The sequence below is a fragment of the Elephas maximus genome, chromosome 19 (assembly GCF_024166365.1).
Source record: "Elephas maximus indicus isolate mEleMax1 chromosome 19, mEleMax1 primary haplotype, whole genome shotgun sequence".
Classification (NCBI taxonomy): Eukaryota; Metazoa; Chordata; class Mammalia; order Proboscidea; family Elephantidae; genus Elephas; species Elephas maximus.
The window spans coordinates 5,287,417-5,310,630 of record NC_064837.1 but is presented as its reverse complement, the minus strand read 5'-3'; the positions used below and the strand labels follow the sequence as shown (position 1 = coordinate 5,310,630).

At 42.8% G+C, this 23,214-nt stretch overlaps 1 protein-coding gene across 1 annotated transcript in view; it reads right to left on the bottom strand.

Annotated features, from left to right (window-relative positions):
* Positions 1 to 23,214, bottom strand: part of HS3ST3A1 (heparan sulfate-glucosamine 3-sulfotransferase 3A1) — a 142,214-nt gene that overhangs the window by 69,928 nt on the left and 49,072 nt on the right. The gene's annotated exons all lie outside the window — the stretch shown is intronic.

Below are 23,214 nucleotides of genomic sequence, written 5' to 3'. Positions count from 1 at the left end.
TTTCCTTGTGAAAATTTTATCAACTTCTCAGTCTATTGTTCGTTGTTCAGTAACTCTCTTTACCTCCTCCCTTTACTAAAATCTGATTATTCATAGACTTAAATTCTTCACCTGAAAAATGAAGGGATTGATTGGACAAGATCATTTCTCAAATTTTGTCCTCTTGAACACCAACCTTCCATAGCACAGTGCCAAACAGTAGACGTTTAGTAAATATTTGTTGAATGAATGAAAATATGCACCATAAAAAAATGGATTCTCTCAACAAATTAGGGGAGAACTGACTCATGGTGACTTCATGTGTGTCAGAATAGAATAGTGCTCCATAGAGTTTTCAATGGTTGTGACCTTTCAGATACAGATGACCAGGCCTTTCTTCCAAGGTGTGTCTGGCTGGATTTGAATTGCCAGCCTACTGGTTAGTAGCCAAGCACTTAGCTGTTCACACCACCCAGAAACTCTAGTATGCTAATAAAAAAAAAAAAAGGCAGCATGAATTCCAAGAAGATCATATAGTATGAAGCATTTATCAAACGTATTTTACTGTGGAATTCCCGTTTCCCAGGTTGTCTTTGAACTTCTCACAGAATGCACATTAGACTCACTGATCACCAAATTTCCTTCTGGCTGCCAAATTCTATGGCCATGTCTCTTACAGCCCCCAACGCATCCATCTCAGTGGAAGAAGAGGAGTCTTTAAACTGGTCCTTCTCCCAGCATGTAACACTTAGTTTTTCCTACTAAAATTCCTATTATCTGATCATACTGCCAAGTTCAAAAGGAGCCGGGTGGCACAAAAGGTAAAACACTCGGCTCCTAACCAAAAGGCTCATGGTTTGAACACACCCAGCGGCTCCTCGGGAGAAAGAACTGGCAATCTGCTTCCATAAAGATCAGAGCCAAGAAAATCCTATAGGGCAGTTTCACTTCGTCACATGGAGTCGCTATTAGCCTAAATCAACCTGATGGCACATGACGACAACAACCAAGCCCAAATTTTTACTTTCATACTCTAATGCTTCCCAGTAGCCACTTCCATCATCTTTAATGACTTTGGTAGCTGTATTGCTTTTATATTTCCACCATGTTTCTTAGCATATTAGATGACTTTAATATGCAGATTAATGAGCCATTTATAATCTTGACTTCCAGTCTGTCATCTTCCTAGACTTGACTGGCAGTCTCCACTCCTCAATGTCACACAGCACAAAGGCATAAGCTTTGTCGCTGCACAGCATCAGGCAGTCTCTGAGCTCTCAAATACTTCCTGCTTTCATCATGAAAATTTCCTCCTGCTACATTCCTTTCACTCCACAACTTCTCGACAATCCTCTGACCTCAGTGAAATGCTCCTAAAAGTCACGCCTCCCAGTGCATGAAGCCCATTAGTCCTCTTCTGCTGGTAGTCGCTCCTCATCCCCTTGGGCTCCACAGCTGGACTATTCAATACTGCCTGCACGAACCCCCAGGCCACCACACCAACTTAGCCACTGCCTGGAGCATGGCAATCACACGTTTTGTTTTCCTCCCTTTTAGCTTCTAGGAAAGTTGCCAAAAAAAAGTTACAAAACCAGCCTATCTTGTTATTAGCTACCATAGAGTTGGCCCTCTACTAATGGCAACCCCATGCACAATGGAACAAAATGCTGCCCAGTCTCATGCCATCCACGTAATTGGTTGCTCATCAGGCCATTATAATCCACAGGATTTTCACTGGCTGATTTTCCAAAGGAGACAGTCAGATCTTTCTTCCCAGTCTGTCTTAGTCTGGAAGCTCCAGCGGCTGTGGATGAGGGCATTAGCCTGGAATCAAGCCCAGGTCTCCCACACAGAACCTGAACATTCTACCACTCAACCACCAATGCCTCTATTTCTCGCTTTTTAGTGGAACTCAAGTGTCACTGGTTCTCAGAGAAATTTTTGTTCGTTTCTTCTTATTGGAAAGTCTTTTTTCCTCTAGACCTGCCACTTCCCAAAATGCCCACTGGATGCTTACAGATGTTCTATGAAAATTGGGTTTCATGATCACAAATATTTGGGAAACCTAGGTCAAATTAAAATAAGCCTGCTTTATTTATTACAGGACTTTGCACAGTCTTAAAATGCTAACGTGCCTTCTGAATCTGCCAGTGTAGCAGCTTGCAACTTACACGTTTATTTTGATAACTGAGCCTACTTACTATCATTATTAGTAGTAGTAGTAGTAGTAGTAGTAGTAGTAGTAGTGTTTTAAATAAATAAATAAATAAAGCACATAGACCAAGCTTTGAATAACATTAGTTTAAATTTTCTTTTCAGGACTTGTGACAGAGGAGTCTGCTAGCATCTTACCCAGCCTATCTCCTCTTCTTCCAGTTAACACCTTCCTCCCAAAACTCTGCTGTGAGACTGAGCTCCAGCCAGCGGAATGAGAGCAGAGGTGATGTGCGTCACTTCCAAGCTGGTCTGTAAACACCTCTCCTCCACAGTCTTCCATGTTCTTTCACACGTGTAGCTGCTGGGAGGGAGACATCATCCAAAGCACTCATGTGTTATGGGAAAAGCTTGGGTCCCCTGAATCACCACTTGGAGTAGAGCCACCTGACCAAAGACACCTCCCCTTGTCTGTTCTATAAGTGAGAAATAAACATTTATTATGTAGCTACTCAAATTTGAGGGTTTATGCAGGGCCAGGACTAGGGTGAGATGAATGAAGGACTTGCCTCCAGTATAAAATTTAAAGAGGTATTAAAACCAAGTAAGTAACCAGTGAGAATGGCTGCACAACTTGAAGGATGTTGCTCAGTGTTACTGAATTGTACATATAAAAACTGAGATGGCATATGTTTTGTCTATGTAATTTTCACCACAATACAATTAAAAAAATCAGTAGTCAAAATATATTTTAATGTAAAATTTTAAAAATGAAAATTCATGCAAAAAATATCCATGAACAAATTACCAAATTTTAAATAAAGACAGGACCTGCATTTATTTGTTACTACAGCTATGCCACCCTTGATAGAGGCTTCCATCAAACACACAGCAACAGATTATCGTTAGGTTCTGACTCACAGTGACCCTATGTACATCAGAATGATGTACATAGGTCCTGCGCCATCCTCATGATCGTTATTATGCTTGAGCCCACTGTCGCAGCCACTGTGTCAGTCCATCTCATTGAGGGTCTTCCTCTTTTTCAATGACCCACTACTTTACCAAGATGTCCTCCAGGGACTGTTCCCTCCTCATAACATGTCCAAAGGATGTAACACAAAGTCTCAAAACCCTTGCTTCTAAGGAGCATTCTGGCTGTACTTCTTCCAAGAAAGATTCCTTCAGTCTTCTGACAGTCCACGCAATATTCTTCCCCAGCACCATAATTCAAGTGTACCAATTCTTTTTCAGTCTTCCTTATCCATTGTCCAGCTTTCGAATGCATATGAGGCGACTGAAAATAACATGGCTTGAATCAGGGGCACTTTAGTCCTCAAAGCGATATCTTTGCTTTTTAACACGTTAAAGACCTCTTTGGTAGTAGATTTGCTCAATGCAATATGTCCTTTGATTTCCCCACCGCTGTGCCCATGGGTGTTGATTATGGATCTAAGTAAAATGAAATTCTTGACAACTTCAATATTTTTTCCATTTATCATGATGTTGCTGATCAGTCCAGTTGGGAGAATTTTTATCGAGGTGTAATCCATACTAATAGACTGTAGTCTTTGATCTTCATCAGTAAGTGCTTCAAGTCCTCTTCACTTTCTGCACGGAAGGTAGTGTCATCTGCATATCACAGGCTGTCAATGAGTTCCTCCAATCCTGATGCCACATTCTTCTTCATATAGTCTACTTTCTTGGATTATTTGCTCAGCATGTAGATTGATTAAGTATGGTGAAAGGATACAACCCTGATGCACATCTTTTCTGACTTTAAACCACACAGTATTCCCTCGTTCTGTTCAGACTACTGCCTCTTGGTCTATGTGCAGATTCTTCATGAGCACAACTAGGTGTTCTGGAATTCCCATTCTTCATAATTTGTCATGACGCACACAGTCAAATGCCTTTGCATAGCCAATAAAACACAGGTAAGTATCTTTCTAGTATTCTCTGCTTTCAGCCAAAATCCATCTGACATTAGCAATGATATCCCTCATTCCTCATCCTATTCTGAACCTGGCTTGAACTTTTGGCAGCTGCAACTGCTTTTGAATGATCTTCAGTATAATTCTAATTGTGTGTGATATTAACGATACCGTTTGATAATTTCTGCATTCTTTTGGATCACCTTTCTTTGGAATGAGCACTGATATGAATCTCTCCATAGGGATTTTTCCATATGGATCTCCTGATTTGGAGAACAGCTTGCCAGGAAGCTGGTTTCCAAATTTCTTGACAGATGAGTAAGCACTTCTAGTGCCACACCCATTTGTTGAAACATTTCAGTTGGTATTCTGTCAGTTCCTGGAGCTATGTTTTTCACTAACGCGTTCAGTGCAGCTTGGACTTCTTCCTTCAGTACCGTCAGTTTTGATCACATGCTACCTCCTGAAATGTTTGAACACCGACCAATTATGTTTTGTGTAATGGCTGTGTATTCCTTCCATCTTCTTTTGATGCTTCCTGCCTCATTCAATATTTTCCCTGTAAAATCCTTCAATATTGCAACTCAAGGCTTGAATTTCTTCTCCACTTCTTTCAGCTTGAGAAATGCTGCGTTTGGTTTTCTAACTCCAAGTCTTTGCACATTTCGTTATAATTCTTTACTTTGTCTTCTTGAGCCACCCTTTGAAGTCTTCTGTTCAGCTCTTTTATCATTTTTTCCTTTTGCTTTACTACTCTATATCCAAATGCAAGTTTCAGAGTCTCTTCTGACATCCATTTTCATTTTATTTCTTGCCTGTCTTTTTAATGACCTTTTGCTTTTTTCATTTATGGTGTCATTGATGTAATTCCACAACTTGTCTGGTCTCTTGTCATTAGTGTTCAATGCATCAGATATATTCTTGAGATGGTCTCTAAATTCAGGTGGGATATACTCAAGGTCATACTTTGGCTCTCGTGGACTTGTTTTAATTTTCTTCAGCTTCAACTTGAACATGCATATGAGCAATTGATGGTCTGTTCTGCAGTCAGCCCCCCGGCCTTGTTCTGAGTGATGATATTGAGATTTTCCATCATCTCTTTCCACAGATGTAGTCGTTTTGATTCCATGTATTCCATCTGGAGAAGTGCACATGTATATTAGCTGTTTAGGTTGTTGAGAAAATGTATCTGCAATGAAGAAGTCATTCGAAAGGCCTACTAGGTAACTCTAAACTGCTTAGCCTGGGCTCTTCATTTTTGGGCTCCAAACTATTTTCCCTACTTCAATGAATCTCATTCTTTGGGTCCTGGAAAGTTCTATCACGTGATCTCAGGCATCATTTCTATCACCAAGGCCTTATTTTCCAACTATGGATCCTTCTTCTTTGTTTCTAACTTTTGCATTCCAATCACCAGTAATTATCAATGCATCTTGACTGCACGTTTGATCAATTTCAGATCGCAGAAGTTGGTAAAAATCTTCAATTTCCTCATCTTTGGCATTGGTAGTTGGTGCGTAAATTTGAATAACAGTCATATTAACTGGTCTTCCTAGTAGGCATATGGATATTATCCTATCCCTGACAGCACTGTACTTCAGGATAGATCTCGAAATGTTCTTTTTGATGATGAATGCATCACCATTCCTCTTCAATTTGTCATTCCTGGCATAGCAGACCATATGATCGTCTGATTCAAAATGGTCAATACCAGTCCATTTCACTAATGCCTAGGATATCAATCTTTATGTAGTCCATTTCATTTTTTGACAACTTCCCATTTTCCTATACTCATACTTTGTACATTCCACTTTCCAATTACTAATGAATGATTGCAGCTGTTTCTTCTCATTTTGAGCCGTGCCACTTGAGCAAATGTAGGTCTTGAAAGCTTGACTCCATCCATGTCATTAAGGTCGACTCTACTTTGAGGAGGCAGCTCTTCCCCAGCATATTTTGAGAGCCTTCCAACCTGAGGGGCTCATCTTCCAGCGCTATACCAGACAATGTTCCCCTGCTATTCACAAGGTTTCCACTGGCTAATTGTTTTCAGAAGTAGACCATCAGGTCCTTCTTCCTAGTCTGTCTTAGTCTGGAAGCTCCACTCAGATCTGTCCACCACTGGTGACCCTGTTGGTATTTGAAATATCAGTGGCATAACTTCCAGCATCACAGCAACATGCAAGCCACCACAGTATGACAAATTGACAGACACCATGAGAAGCAACAGATTAACTGCTCTAAAACACCAAATTGATCATATCATTGCCCTGTTCAAAAGGCCTACTGGGTAACTCTAAACTGCTTAGCCAGGGCTCTTCATTTTCAGGCTCCAAATTCTCTTCCCTATTTTAATGAGTCTCATTCTTTGAAAAAAAAAAAGGAGTTTTTTTTGTTGTTGTTGTTAACTTTCTTTTCGGTAAAATGCATTCCCTTTATCTTCATACTTGTGCTTAAACAGCTTCCCCTTCCTAGAATTTCATCCTTTACCTCCTTCATCAAACCGATCCTTTATCAGTGAAAGGCCAGCCACCTCCTTTATGCAGCTTGCCCCAGTGATCTGTTTCCACACACTTGACATTCCCTGTGGCATTACCTTCCTCTCTTTCATGGCCTTATATTATTTAGGCGCCCTGGTGGTGCCGTGGTTAAGAGCTCAGCCACTAACCAAAAGATCGGCAGTTGGAATACACCAGCCATTCCTTGGAAACCCTCTGGAGCAGTTCTACTCTGTCCTATAGGGTCGCTACGAGTTGTTTGGTTTTGGTTATGTTAATTACCTCTATTATTATTATTATCTAACATTTTATTTCTGAATCTATGTGATCCAATTCAGCTGCATGCTTTTTTTTGAAAGTTAGAAGCATGTCTTAATCTTCCTCCCACGCCCACACTTCGAGGAGCCAAGTGATGAGCACTTACTGATGTGATTTAGACTTGCTGACTTGCTGTCTGACCGGCGATTGCTGCATCTGGCTCTGGAGCACTTTAATTTCCCCTTGTCTGGCCACAGCACTTGTAATCTAAGTGCCAGGTATTTAGGGCAAAGCACTAGGACCGCGCTGATTAAGAGCGATTCCCCACGGAAGCGTGGATTCATGGGAGGCTTTTTCTGCCTGGCCTTCCTTGACTGGCTTTGTCTCTGTCACCTGGTTTGTAGATTTGCTGACAGGGCTCTCATCTCTACTGAAGTGTCTTTTTCTCCAGAACTCTCCACAGGCCAGAAGCACAGTGCTCAAATCTACCTTTATGATTCAGTTCCTGCACTTGTTATTAAACCAAACGTGTTTAACCATTTCAGGCGTGGAGTTTTTCAAATGCAAATTAAAACAAAGAGAGAAACAGCTAAGCCTATCCTAACCCAGCCTCATTGGTGGCCTTTGTAACTGAGAAGAAGAAATGAAAGCTGTAAGCTGAGTGAAGGGCTTCCCACTCCTGTGTTCTGCTACATACAAATTTGAATCTTAAGCAAACCAAGTCAGTCTTCCTGCCCTGGAGTTGTTAGCTGTAGTGCAGTCAGCTCTCAACTCATGGAGATCCCAAGCATAGCTAAATGAAAAGCTACTGGGTCCTGTGCCATCCCATGATTAGTTGTTGATTGTGATCGCTGGCTGATTTTCAGAAGTAGATCACCAGGCCTTTCCTCCTAGTCTATTTTAGTCTGGAAGCTCTGCTGAAACCTGTTCAGCATCATAACAACACCAAGCCTCCACTAACAGACGGTGGTAGCCGTATGTGAGGTGTACTGGCCAGGAATCAAACCTGGGTCTTCTACATGGAAGGCGAGAATTCTACCACTGAACCACCACTGCCCCCACAAGCCGCGCCTACCCTTCAGCAGACAAAATTGTAATAGAATGCCTAGAAATGTGGTTTTTCAGTGTCATTTGTACTTTTGGCCCCCTAGGTTACAGGCTTCCTGGTCTTTCTATGATCAGGTAAACTTAAATTCCCTTTTGTTGTCTATGGGGCAGAGTCCACACTATAAGCAAGAACTGCTTTGCCTCAACAGCATGTACGAAATCAAGAGACCCGTTAACAAGTGATAGACTGTTTCTCTAAGACAGAGTATAGAAAGGGAGCCAGTTCCTTCATTTAGCTTCTCGTTGGCACTGGTAGAGTAGAGAGGAGATGAGTGAGTAGATTACACTATAAATTCCAAACCAAACCAAACCAGCTGCCGTTGAGTTGACTCCAACTCATGGCGAGCCCGTGTGTGTCAAAGTAGAATTTTGCTCTACAAGTTTTCAATGGCTGATTTTTCAGAAGTAAATTGCCAGGCCTTTCTTCCAAGGCACCTCTGGGTGAACTTAAAACTGCAACCTTTCAGTTAGCGGCTGAGTGTGTTAACCATTTGTACCACCCAGGGACTTCGCAGTAAGTTCACAGGACCTGAAACATGCCTGTGTCTGTCTGATAGGTGCAGCACTGAGAATGACCAACCCAGAGAACACGTTGCCTGTGCATGCACAGGAGGAATGGCTTACAGAAAGGAGTACAGCTCACGTGTGCTCCTAGCAATCACCGCAGCCGTCATGGCGACTGTCACACAAGCAGATTTCCAACACCACTGAGAAGGATTTTTTTTTGATGGTGCTACTGTGCTCTGTCTCTCTCTCTCTCTTAGTTGAAATCTTGAGATCTTCTCTACCTTTGGCCCCTCTACTCCAGGGTCCTCAAGTCCTGGCCAGATAAAGTTACATTCCAAAGAAAAAATCCATATCCAAAAATTTTAAATGGGGTTCAAATACCCATAAATGTCTCTGATATGATTCTTCTTTAAGGAACGTTTGGTCTCACCCATCAATTCCCAACCACAGCACTTCTTGCCTCTATAAAGGCTTTTCTTCTGAGGTGTTCTGGCCAGCTAACTACTCCTTTCTGAGGGCCCCTAGAGTTCCTCCAATACACATGAAATAATATTGCTTTCTCAAAATGTTTTCTTAAGCTTATCATCCCTAACCCCATTTCTCTTCCATATTCTCCCCACCCATGCACTTCCCTTGAAAACTTCAAGGAGGGTCTTGGCCTAACTATCCTCACCCTTAACAAAGTTTCCTTAAAAATGTTATTCATTTGATAGCCCTTAGAGATAGCATCTTAGGGCAGTGAATGATATAGTTTTTTCATAAAAACTTTAGGGGGAAATCTGCAAGGAAAATAAGACACCAAGACAAGGAAACAATGCTACTGATACCATCTCCAGCCCTTATGAGCACTGGAGGCTTAAAGGAAAATCAGAGATTCAAAAGGAAAAAGAATACTCTTAGTGAATTAACCAGACTTGGGGACTTCCTCCCTCACAAATAAGTCATCTTGACCATGTAATGGTAGGATTCCTTTTTTCTGAGAGTGTCTACTGAATGGCCAACCTATGCGCCAGGCAGGACTGCGACCCAGCACATCTACCAGTCCAGATGCACAGCCCAAGGTCGCTGTCTGGTGTCTGAGAAGCTCCCAGCCTTCTGCCTATTCCAGAAAAGGAGCAGAGAAACCCACACAGTGCTCAAGTGCTAATTGCCAGTTATTGCTCTACTGGTTCCAATTTTAGTAGCAAAAGAGCAATGCAAAATGTACCAAGCTTATTAAAAAATAAAAATGAGAAATAAAAGTGCCCACAAGGGGACTGGAAAATTCACTAAGTTTACAAGATACGGTCATTACCAGAGGTGACATCTGACAGCCGCGAGGCCCTGTGTGGCGCTGACATCTCTGTGACGCCAGTCGCCCAGGATGGGATGAGAGGCAGCCTGCAGCAGCTAGCTTAGCGCAAACACCTAACTGCAGTGCAGCTGTTTACTGCCTTCTTCATAGAGCTGGTAACTCGGGAACTGTCAAGTCCCCAAGCCGACAAGTGCAATCTCCTTAGAAGCATGTTCAGCCTTCCTTCAAAGGAGAGATAAGACAAAGGTTTTGTTTTTCAAGCAGGATGAGGAAATGTTCACCCAGATTCTCAACACCTGCTGGGGTGGGATAGATGCTATCCCTGAGGTTCTAAGAGATAGCACCTCCCTCCAGTGTCCCACCCACCCCATCACACTCCCACCTTATCTCCAAACTAAGTTACAGCACTATCCTCATGAGCTGTTTACCTAGGGCAGACTGCCCCATTCCAGTCTATCTGCTTCCTGGTGCTGTTAAATTACTATTCTTTAAGCTCTCTGGAGATGGTGTTATTTACAATCATTCAACAACACGTGGCTAGTTAGCACCAACATTTTAGTCTGGAATTTAGTTGTCCCCATTTGGGTCCCAAGCTTCCTTTCTAGTGTTGTCACCTCCTCCTCCCCAGCTCAGACCCTACATCTCTGCTGATGTGAACCACCTGGTGTTCTCTGAGCACAGACTAAGCAGCCATGCCTCACTGCTGGGCCCTTTGGAGTCTACTCTCTCCCTACCCTTGCAGGAGGCCTTCTCCCAGCCCTTGCCCTTACGAAGCTATCAAACACTTCACCAAGTCTGGAAAAGAGAACAGCAGATGGATAAGTGGAACCCACCTTTGTTGAAAGAGGTGTCGCGCCAAACACCCACTTCTCTAACACAAGTTCAACTTGGCAACCGAGAGAGAGAACACAATTGAAATAGTGCCAGTGATCCGACCTGACTTTCACCTCAGAGCATAAGCCCTAGACAGCAAGGAATGGGTGTGAGGGTTCCTCTCCCTCCAAGGGGCCTGTCTCCTCCCTCAGGACCCTCAGTGTGGAAGCACGTTGCCTCAAGCATGTCAGACTTGATTAAAGAGCTTGTCTGGTAAATGTCTGACTATACAAGAACTTCCCTTACGTGTTGAGTTTAAGACCTAACACCCAAAACAGGACATGACTGATGATATAAATGTGGCACCGCTTAATGAAAACATGTTGCTGTTGTTTTTGTTGTTAGCTGCCATCGAGTAGTATTCCGTTGTTAGCTGCCATGCGTAGTATTCCGTTATACATGTTGTACATGACTCATAATGACTCCATGTACAACAGAACAAAACGTTGCCCAGTCCTGCACCATCTTCATGATCGCTGGTATGCTCAAGTCTGTCATTGCAGCCACTGTGTGTTTTGAGTGTCTTCCAACGAAGGGGGCTCATCTTCCAGCACTGTATCAATCTATTCTGTTGTGATCCATAGGGTTTTCATCAACTAACTTGCAGAAATAGATTTCCAGGCCTTTCTTCCTAGTCTGGTTTATCTGGAAACTCCACAGAAAATCTGTGCACCATGGGTGACCTGTCAATATGTGAAATACTGGTGGCATAGCTTCCAGGATCATGGCAACACACAAGCCACCACAGCACAACAAACTGACAAATGGGTGGTACAATGAAAAATACAAAGATTTGTGGGTTATTATTTAATAAAAGGTGCCAAGACAATTTTTAATTATTTGAGATAAGGAAGAAAGGTTCAATCATTAGCCAGTAGAGAAATGCCCATCAAAACTACAATGAGAATCCATTTCACTCCAACAAGGCTGGCATTCATCCAAAAAACACAAAATAATAAATGTTGGGGAGGTCGTGAAGAGATTGGAACACTTACACACTGCTGGTGGGAATGCAAAATGGTACAACCACTTTGGAAATGGATTTGGTGCTTCCTTAAAAAACTAGAAATAAAACTACCATACCATCCAGCAATCCCACTCCTTGGAATATATCCTAGAGAAATAAGAGCCTTTACATGAACAGATAAATACACCCACGTTCACTGCAGCACTGTTTACAATAGCAAAAAGATGGAAGCAACCAAGGTGCCCATCAACAGATGAATGGATAAATAAATTATGGTATATTCACACAACGGAATACTACGCATCGATAAAGAACAGTGATGAATCTATGAAACATTTCATAACATGGAGGAACCTGGAAGGCGTTATGCTGAGTGAAATTAGTCAGTTGCAAAAGGATAAATATTATGCAAGACCACTATTATAAGAACTCGAGAAATAGTTTAAACAGAGAAGAGAATATTCTTTGAAGGTAAGCAGAGGGGGGAAGGAGGGAGGGAGACAGATTTCACTAATTAGATAGTAGATAAGAACTATTTTAGGTGAAGGGAAAGGCAACACACAATACAGGAGAGGTCAGCACAACTGGACTAAACCAAAAGCAGTTTCCTGAATAAACTGAATGCTTTGAAGGCCAGCGTAGCAGGGGCAGGGGTTTGGGGACCATGATTTCAGGGGACATCTAAGTCAACTGGCATAATAAAATCTCTTAAGAAAACATTATGCATCCCACTTTGGAGAGTGGCATCTGGGGTCTTAAATGCTAGCAAGCAGCCATCTAAGATGCATTAATTCGTCTCAACCTACCTGGACCAAAGGAGAATGAAGAACACCAAGGACACAAGGTAATTTTGAGCCCAAGAGAAAGAAAGAGGCACATAAACCAGAGACTACATCAATCTGAGACCAGAAGAACTAGATGGTGCCCAGCTACAACCGATGACTGCCCTGACAGGGAACACAACAGAGAACCCCTGAGGGACCAGAAGAGCAGTGGGAGGCAGACTCCAAATTCTCGTAAAAAGACCAGACTTAATGGTCTGACTGAGACTAGAAGGACCCCAGAAGTCATGGTCCCCAGACCTTCTGTTAGCCCAAGACAGGAACCATTCCCACGCAAAGTCAACTCTTCAGACAGGGATTCGACTGAACTATGGGATAGAAAATGATACTGGGGAAGAATCAGCTTCTTGGATCAAGTAGACAAATGAGACTATGTTGGCATCTCCTCCCTGAAGGGGAGATGAGAAGGTAGGGGGGGTCAGAAGCTGGTCGAATGGACATGAAGAGAGAGAGTGGAGGGAAGGAGCAGGCTGTCTCATTAGGGGGAGAGCAATTAGGAGTATATAGCAAGGTATATATAAATTTTTGTATGACAGACTGACTTAATTTGTGAACTTTCACTTAAAGCACAGTAAAAATTAAAAAAAAAAGAAGAAAGAAAGGTTCACCTGTACCTTGAATCACGTACAAAAGGAAATGCAGATGTGTTAAGCGTTAAATGAGTATGTGTATGTTCTATTCTTCTATTACACAGAGGAACTTGAAACGTGTATGAATATGCGGTCATTCCAGGAGAGGCGTTTTCTAAGAATAAAAGCAAAGGAACAAAACCATGAAGGTAAATATACCTCTGACTCCATTAAAAAATAAATAAATAAAAATCCTTCTTCCCGTGTCTCCCACCCAATTTTAAGCAAAATAACAAAAATTAAAATTTGGGAGACCCTCCCCTATACTAACAGCTAGTGAGAATGACATCCACTTCCATGTGGAGGTACTCTGTGGACATAATACAGGTGGGATCACCCATGGTGGATACACTGAGAACACCTTTTCTAAGACTTAGTGTGGTATGATGGGAAGTAAATAGGGACTACCCTAGGAGGACTCCTTTAATTCCCCTAGATTAGGGAAGTTATAGGCCAAGGAGAAATCAGAGGACAAACAGTGAACCAGTTGGAAACTCAATGACAACAGCCCTTGCTCCCCACAGAAAATCCTCAGACAGGGGGACATTTTCCCTAAAATAACAGGTAGCAGCACAGGAAGTGGGTCAGACAGAGCCGTACCATGTACCCAGGAAAAGGGCTCAGCAAAACTAAAGAAAACAAGCAAAAGGACAACAAACAAGAACACCCGCCCAAAGCAGCCAGCTAGCCCAGTAGCCTCACTAACATGGGGAGCAGGGGTGGCCTCAAGAGGTTTCCCTGGTGGGTGTGCTAAGTGCTGCCTCTTTTCCCCTCCTTTCAGTTGCTGAGTCACCTAATTAGAATGGATTTTTCATTAACTGGACCACTTGTTTATCTGAGGTAAATCACAAACCCTATTTTCTCACCAAATTAAAGGCCAGAATAAAACCTTGAATATCCAAGTATGAGTCAGCAAATAGCCAACATCAGTTCAAGGGGGGAAAAAAAGGCACAAAATTAAAGGACAGGAACAAAACCCTAAAAAAGAAAGATACAACAAAGGTACATTTTGGAGAAAATAAAAGATTTATAACAAATAAACAAAACCCAAGGTAAGTTTTAAGTGATGCCTGCTCTCACAAGCTTAAACATGGACTTTAGGAAAACAGGGATGAAACGTGGAACACTAAGAATAAAAACAGGCTAAGAAAGAGCTAGTTGAAAGGTAGACAGAGGTGAGAGGGGAACTGGAGACAGGTAAAATGAGTGAAGTTGCTGTCTAGTTGATTCCGACTCATAGCGACCCTGTAGAACAGAGTAGAACTGTCCCACAGGGTTTCCAAGAAGCACCTAGTGGATTTGAACTGCCGACCTTTTGGTTAGCAGCCATTGCTCTTAACCACTGCATCAACAGGGTTTCCAAAATAAGTGAAGGAAGCTAAAAATACAAATGTAGAAAAGTAACTGTCATTGTGGAGGCCAAACCTGAAATAATCTCCTGTTTTTTTAGCTGCAGAGCCAAACGCCCTCCTCAGTTTGTCGTCCTGTGGTGGCCTGCATGTTGCCATGATGTTGGAAGCTATGACACCAGTATTTCATATACCAGCAGGGTCACCCATGGTGGACACATTTCAGCAGAGCTTCCAGACTAAGACAGACTAGGAAGAAATGCCTGGAGATCTTCTTCCAAAAATTAGCCAGTGAATACACTACAGATCACAACAGAATATTGCTTAATATAGCACTGAAAATGAGCCCCCTTGTTTGGAAGACACTTGAAATACACAGCTGCTGCAATAATGGACTCTAGCACACCAACAATTGTGAAGATTGTGCAGGACTGGGCAGAATTTCATTCTTTTCACCTGGGGTTACCGTAAGTCGAAGCCAACTCAACAGCAAGTAACAACTAACAACAAGGCTGCGGAGAGAAGCTCTCAAGAGATGAGAATAGGCACACACGGAAAACGATTTGGACATTTCCAAAGTTATAGAAAGGTTTCAAGAAAAGTAAGAGTGAATTGCCCATATACTCTTCACCTTGAATTGCCACTGTTACTATTTTGCCACACTGGCCTCTGTGTGTGTGCACATGTGTGTATTCTTCTGCCGAACCACAGCAGAGTAAGTTGAAGAGATCATGACATCTCAACCCTAAACACTTCAGCATGCACCTCTTAAGAACAAAAGCATTCTTTTAAGAAATAAGGAGATAGAACTATCAACTGTGGATATTTAACACTGAGACCTTTTTTTCCGTCAGAACATGTGTCTGGATTTTTGGTTTGGAATATAGGGCTTCCACTAGGCTGGATATCTTTGCTGACTATACCCACGCTAAGGTCAACCAATCTCCTTCGGGGCAAACCAATATAGTTTCATTACTAACTGTTAAGGATTGTTGCTGTTAGGTGCTGTTGAGTTGGTTCCAACTCATAGTGACCCTAGGTACAACAGAACAATACACTGCCTGGTCCTGCGCCATGCCCACAATCGTTGTTATGCTTGAGCCCACTGTTGCAGCCACTGTGTCAATCCACCTCATTGAGGGTCTTCCTCTTTTCCGCTGACCCTGTACTTTACCAAGCATGATGTCCTTCTCCAGGGACTGATCCCTCCCGACTACATGTCCAAAGTATGTAAGATACAGTCTCACCACCCTTGCCTCTAAGGAGCATTCTGGTTGTACATCTTCCAAGACAGGTCTGTTCGTTCTTTTGGCAGTCCATGGTATATTGAATATTCTTCACCAACACCACAATTCAAAGGCATCAATTCTTCTTCTGTCTTCCTTATTCATTGTCCAGCTTTCACATGGATATGATGAGACTGAAAACACCATGGGTTGGGTCAGGCACGCCTTAGTCTTCAAGGTGACATCTTTGCTTTTCAACACTTCAAAGAGGTCTTTTGAAGCAGATTTACCCAATGCAATATGTCTTTTGATTTCTGGACTGCTGCTTCCATGGCTGTTGATTATGGATTAAAGCAAAACGAAATCCTTGACAACTTCAGTTTTTTCTCCGTTTATCATGGTTTTGCTCATTGGTCCAGTTGTGAGGATTTTTGTTTAGGTAGAGATGCAATCCATACTGAAGGCTGTGGTCTTTGATCTTCATCAATAAGTGCTTCAAATCCTCTTCACTTTCAGCAAGCAATGTGTGTCATCTGTACAACGTAGGTTGTTAATGAGTCTTCCACCAATCCTGATGCCCCATTTTTCTTTATACAGTCCAACTTCTTGGACTATTTGCTCAATATACGGACTGAATAGGTACGGTGAAAGGATACAACCCTGACGCATGCCTTTCCTGACTTTAAGCCATGCAGTATCCCCTTGTTCTGTCCGAACAACTGCCTCTTGATCTATGTACAGTTTCCTCATGAGCACAATTAAGTGTTCTGGAATTCCCATTCTTTGAAATGTTATCCATAATTTGTTATGATCCACATAGTCGAATGCCTTTGCACAGTCAATAAAACACAAGGAAACATTGTTCTGGTATTCTCTGCTTTCGGCCAAGATCTGTCTGGCATCACCAATGATAACCCTGGTTCCACGTCCTCTTCTGAATCCAACCTGAATTTCTGGCCCTGTTGATATACTGCCGCAGCCGCTTGTGAATGATCTTCAGCAAAATTTTACTTGCATGTGGTATTGACGATATTGCTCGATAATTTCTGCATTTAGTTAGATTACCTTTCTTGGGAATCTAGTAGATTGGCCAGGTAGCTGTGTTCCAAATTTCTTGGTGTAGATGAGTGAGCACTTCCAACACTGCACCCATTTGCCGAAACATCTCAATTGATATTCCGTCAATTCCTGGAGCCTTGTTTTTCGCAAATGCCTTCACGGTGCAGCTTGGGCTTCTTCCTGCAGTACCATCGGTTCCTGATCATATGCTACCACTTGATATGCTTGAACGTCGATCAATTCTTTTTGATATAATGACTCTTAGGACCCAGCAGTCTACTTCTGAAAAGAATTAGAGTGTTAAGGACAAATATCTCTAAATATCTAATATTCTAGTTCTGTTTTACCCAAAGTACAACAACTGCTCAGTGGGGACTTATGTGTTGCTTCATAAGGGCTTCCAGGCTATGTTCAACTAGGAAGAAAGGCCTGGTAATCTATTTCCAAAACTCAGCCAATGAAAACCCTGTGGATCACCATGGTCCGATCTATACCCAATCATGGGGATGGTGCAGGACTGGGCAGTGTTTCATTCCATTGTGCATGGGGTTGCCACTGGGGCCAACTCCACAGCCCCTGACAACAATAGAAGCTGCAGTACAGGTGCCTAACAGAGAACTTGATTTTAAACTAAAGTACTTCACACTTCAGAAAAACCTTTTAAATTCTTTCTTCTTTAAAAGATAAAGCAAAATTTGGGAAATTAAACTGACATCTTGAAGTTTACACACTGAGGAAAGGCTGGTGAAATGCAAACTTAAATTCCAGCAATACTGTCCAGTGAAGTCCGAAACCTTAAAATGTTTAGCCTCCATGCAGGGGCTGTGGGTGTAGGAGGTCCACTAAGAAATGGGAAGCAAACTGCTTCCCTCTCCCTCATTTCTGTTCAGAGCACATCTGAGGCAGATGATCCCATCCCTGGCTACTTAGTAGAAACGTTTCAGAAGCTATTAAGAGATGTGCAAATGTCTTGGAGCCTACCTTGGACCAAATAAATAGGCATCTCTGGGGATGAAATCAGGGTATGAGTATTTAAAAGCTCCCACTGGTGAATTCCAATAAGCGTTCAGAATTGGGAACCAAAGGCAAGGTCATGGAAGCTTCATAGACACAACCAAACTCTCCATGGGACTGAATCACTGGGCTGAGGGTTGGAAACCAGGATCTCAGGGGACATCTAGCTCAACTGGCACAACAAAATATGCAAAAGAAAATATTCTACATTCTACTTTAGTAACACCTGTGGTCTTAAAAGCTTGTATGCAGCCACCTAAGATACTCCTCTGATCCCAGCCCATCTGGAGCAAGGAAAAATAAAGAAAACCAAAGACACGAGGGAAAGATTTGTCTAAAGGACTAATGTACCACAACTGCCACCGCCTTCACCAGACATAGTCCAACACAACTACATGGTGCTTGACTACCACCACCGACTGCTCTGACAGGGATCACAAGAGAGATCCCAAACAGAGCTGGAAAAAAAATGAAGAAAATTCTAACACACACACACACACACACACACACACACACACACACACACAGACCAGATTTACTGGTCTGACAGAAAGTGGAGAAACCTCGAGAGTACGGTCCCTGGACATCCTCCATTTTAACTGAAGTCACCCCTCAGGTTCACCCTTTGGCCAAAGATTAGACAGGTCCATAAAACAAAATGAGACTAAAGGGGCACACCAGCCCGGGGGGCAAGGACGAGAAGACAGGAGGGGATAGGAAAGCTGGTAACAGGGAACCCAGGTCGAGAAGGGAGAGTGCTGACACGTCGTGGTGTTAGCAAGCAATGTCACAAAACAGTACGTGTATTAATTGCTTGATGAGAAACTAATTTGCTCTCTAAATCTTCATCTAAAGCACAACTAAAAAAAAAAAAATCCAGAATTGGGAACCACTGCTCAGAAGGAACTGAAGCTCAGACTTTGGATGCTGCTATCTATTGCCGTTCCCACCAGACGGCTTTAAGTCCCTCATCTGAGGAGGTAACACTGCACAGCATTTTGTTTTCCCTCTGCTGCTGATCTTCTTCCAGGCGTCTACTCTGAGATACTGCCTGGCCAGAACCATTCCTCAATGCACGGGCCACACTGTCTCCGACCTTCCACCGGGCTGGAGACACTGGGTAGTTCTAGCAGGAGGTGGACACAGCTGCAAAGATGGCCCTTTCCCTCGCGTTGTTGTTAGCTGCCATGGGTCACCGCGACTCCTGAAGATCCCAGGCACAATGGAAGGAAACACAGCCAGGTTCTGTGCTATCCCCATGGCCCATTGCACATCAGATCTGTGTGATCCATAGCATTTTCACTGGCTGATTTTCAGAAGTAGATGGCCAAGCCTTTCTTCCTACCCCATCTTAGTCTAGAAGCTCTGTTGAAACCTGTTCAGCACCATAGCAATACCCACACATCCACTGACAGATGGGTGGTGGCTGCACATGACGTGTACTGGCCGAAGTCAAACCGGGATCTCCTGCGTAGAAGAACAGATTCCACCACAGAACCACCATGCCCTCCTTTTCCCTCACATAAGCATCAAAAAGTCAGAGTTAACACTCTGTCACCGCAAATGTCCCAATCACAGCAGTGAGGAGAGCAGGAAGAAAGAGCAAACGGCAGATGTGATACACTGATCTGTGCGGAGCTGAAAGCAGCTTCCTCAGAGGAAATCCTCGGAGGCGATGGGGCCATCACTCAGCTCAGCTACATGCGAAATCCAAGCTGAGGAAGGCACCAAGCACTCTCCACGGCAGACAGCTGAATTCTCGAGCAGGGGCCAGCTCGCTGTGCAAGAGGCTGGGTCGAGCCTGTCCCCTCAGACAGGCACGCCGGTACATTCTGTGAGCGTGTCACATCCCTCCACCAGTGGCCTCAGGCACACACGGAGGAAGAGAGGATGGGGGACAGTAACCTTACCCGAGTCCTGGCGTTTTCAGCCCCCTCTTGCCCTCTCTGATCTCCCTTACATCCTGGGATTGGATGGCCCATAAAAGTGTCCAGCGTGAAAGACAGATTCAAATGCTGAAGAAACCTTATCCTGATGGAAGTCATTTCCACAGCCAACCCTCTCTGTCTCTAGGCCTCCCCGCCCAGGCCCACCATACCTACGCTCCCCCCAACCCCTGTCCAGGCAGAATTTATGGGCTGTAAGTCCTGTTTTTCTACATTGATGGAAATCACTGGCCAATATTTCCAGCGGGCCAAACTTGATCCACAGAGTCAAATATCAAGGCATCCAGCCGAGCTCTGGGGCTCAGGGTTTATGAAGCCGAACGATGAGCCACTCTGCTGTAAGCCATCTGATATTTACTATGACAGGACAGTATTTTAGTTCATAAAAAGATGATTTTGTTTAACTTCAGTTGCTCAAAAGGCCCTAGTTCCTTTTACAAGGGGATTGTGTGTCAGGAGCGGATACAGAGCCTGAAAGGCTAAGCCAGCCAGCTGTTGTTTGCTCGCTTTGCTGGAGTAACACAGTTCAATCAGATGGAAAGATGCCCTAAATGAGATACCGCAAGCTCTTGGAGGTGCACTGGAAATGGGGGGACAGTGCAACATACCTGCTTTCATAGATGCTGAGAAAGTTAAAGATGTCTATGTATTGATGACTGCAGTGGAGGAGGAAGGGAAGAGAGCACTTAGGTTTCCTCATCTCTGAAGAGGCTTGTCGGGGTAGAAATCTGCAAGGTTCTTTCCAGTTCTGAAACACTCTGGCCCTGTGGTGGCTGTTGTTAAGTGCCATCGAGTTGGTTCCGTCCTATAGCGACCCTATGTACAACAGAAGGAAACACCACCTGGTCCTGCGCCATCCTCATGATCAATGCTATGCTTGAGTCCATTGTTGCAGCCACTGTGTAAATTCATCTTACTGAGGGTCTTCCTCTTTTTCACTGACCTTCTACTTTAACCGAGCATGATGTCCTTCTTCAGGAACTGGTCCTCCTGATAACATGTCCCAAGTATGTGAGATGAAGTCTCGCCATCCTCATTTGTAAGGAGCATTCTGGCTGGACTTCTTCCAAGACAGATTTGTTGGTTTTTCTGGCAGTCCATGCTATATTCAATATTCTTCACCAACACCATAATTCAACGAGTCAAATCTATTCTTGAGATGATCTCTCAATTCAGGTGGGAAATACTGAAAGTCACAATTTAGCTCTCATGGACTTGTTCTAATTTTCTTCAGCTTCAATTTGAACTTTCATATCAGTAATTGTAAATATCCCCAGAAAGATGTTAACCCGTGTTTTACTGACTATGCAAAGGCATTCGACTGTGTGTATCATAACAAATTACGGATAACACTGCAAAGAGTGGGAATTCCAGAACACTTAACTGTGCTCATAAGGAACCTTTACATAGATCAAGAGGCAGTTGATCAGACAGAACAAGGGGATATTGAGTGGTTTAAAGTTAGGAAAGGTGTGTGTCAAGGTTATATCCTTCTGCCATATCTATTCAATCTGTATGCTGGGCAAATAATCCGAGAAGCTGCACTATATGAAGAAGAACGGGGTTTTAGGATTGGAAGAAAACTCATTAACAACCTGCGATATGCAGATGACACAACCTTGCTTGCTGAAAGCGAAGAGGACTTGAGGCACTTACAAATGAAGATCAAAGACCATAGCCTTCAGGATGGATTGCAACTCAACATAAAGAAAACAAAAATCCTCACAAGTGGACCAATGAGCAACATCATGACAAACGGAGAAAAGGTTGAAGTTGTCAAGGGTTTCATTTCACTTGGATCCACAATCAACACCCACAGAAGCAGCAGTCAAGAAATCAAAAGATGCATTGTATTAGGCAAATCGGCTGCAAGAGATCTCTTTAAAGTGTTGAAAAGCAAAGTGTCACTTTGAAGACTAAGGTGCACCTGACCCAAGCCATGGTATTTTCAATGGCATCATATGCATGTGAAAGCTGGACAATGAACAAGGAAGACAGAAGAAGAATTGATGCCTTTGATTTGTGGTGTTAGTGAAGAATACTGAATATACCTTGGACTGCCAAAAGAACAACAAATCTGTATTGGAAGAAGTACAACCAGAATGCTCCTTAGAAGCAAGGATGGCGAGACTGCATCTGTCTTACACGCTTTGGACATGTTGTCAGGAGGAATAAGTCCCTGGAGTGTTGCCAGAAAAAAGGAAGACCCTCGATGAGATGGATTGACACAGTGGCTATGACAATGGACTCAAGCATAACAACGATTGTGAGGATGGCACAGGACAGGGGAATGTTTCATTCTGTGGTACACTGGGTTGCTATGCGTCAGAATGGACTCAATGGCACCTAACAACAACATGAGTAATTGATGGTCTATTCCACAGTCAGCCCCTGGCCTTGTTCTGACTGATGATATTGAGCTTTTGCATCGTCCGTTTCCACAGATGTAGTCGATTTGATTCCTGTATATTTCATCTGGTGAGGTCCACGTGTATAGTCACCATTTTCATGTTGTTGAAAAAAGGTATTTGCAATGAAGAAGTCATTGGTCTTGCAAAATTCTGTCATGGGATCTCCAGCATTGTTTCTATCACCAAGGTCATGTTTTCCAACTACCAATCCTCCTTCTTTGTTTCCAACTTTTGGATTCCAATCACCAGTAATTATTAATACATCCTGATCGCATGTTTGACCAATTTCACACTGCAGAAGTTGGAAAAATCTTCAATTTCTTCAATGGTTAGTTCATAAATTTGAGTAACAGGCATATTAACTGATTTTCCTTGTAGGAGTATGAATATTTTTCCATTACTGACAGTGATATACTTCAGGATATACCTTGAGATGTTCTTTTTCACAATGAATGCAATGCCATTCCTCTTCAATTTGTCATTCCTGGCATAGTAGACCATATGACTGTCCAATTCAAAATAGCCAATACCAGTTCATTTCAGCTCATTAATGCCTAGGATATCGATGTTTATGTGTTCCATTTCATTTTTTATTTCCAATTTTGGTAGATTCATACTTTGTACATTCCATGTTCCAATTATTATTGGATATTTCCAGCTGTTTCTTCTTATTTTGAGCCTTTCCACATCAGCAAATGAAGGTCCTGAATGCTAGAGTCCATCTGTGTCACTAAAGTCAACTCTACTTTGAGGAGGCAGCTCTTCCCCAGTCGTCTTTTGAGTGCCTTTCAACCCAAAGGGCTCTTCTTTCGACACTATCTTCCAGCTCTAGCAATCACTAAAATGGATAGAGTACAGAGGCTTGTCTCCCAGGAAAGGCCTTTCCTGAAGAGCATGGGCCCCCTTTGCCCCACTGTAGGCTGCTGATATTTCTCTCTGACTATGTAGATTTTCCCCCAGAGAACACAGCTGCAGCTCCTTTCTTACCTGGGTAAGGTAAGAGGCATTAAAAACAGCATATTTCTACTTTGTTCTTCTTCAAAATTGCTTTAGATATTTGGGGCCTCTTGCCATTCCATATAAAATTAAAGATTGGTTTTTCCATTTCTGTAAAGAAGGCTGTTGAAATTTTGATCAGGATTGCATTGAATCTATAGATTTCTTTAA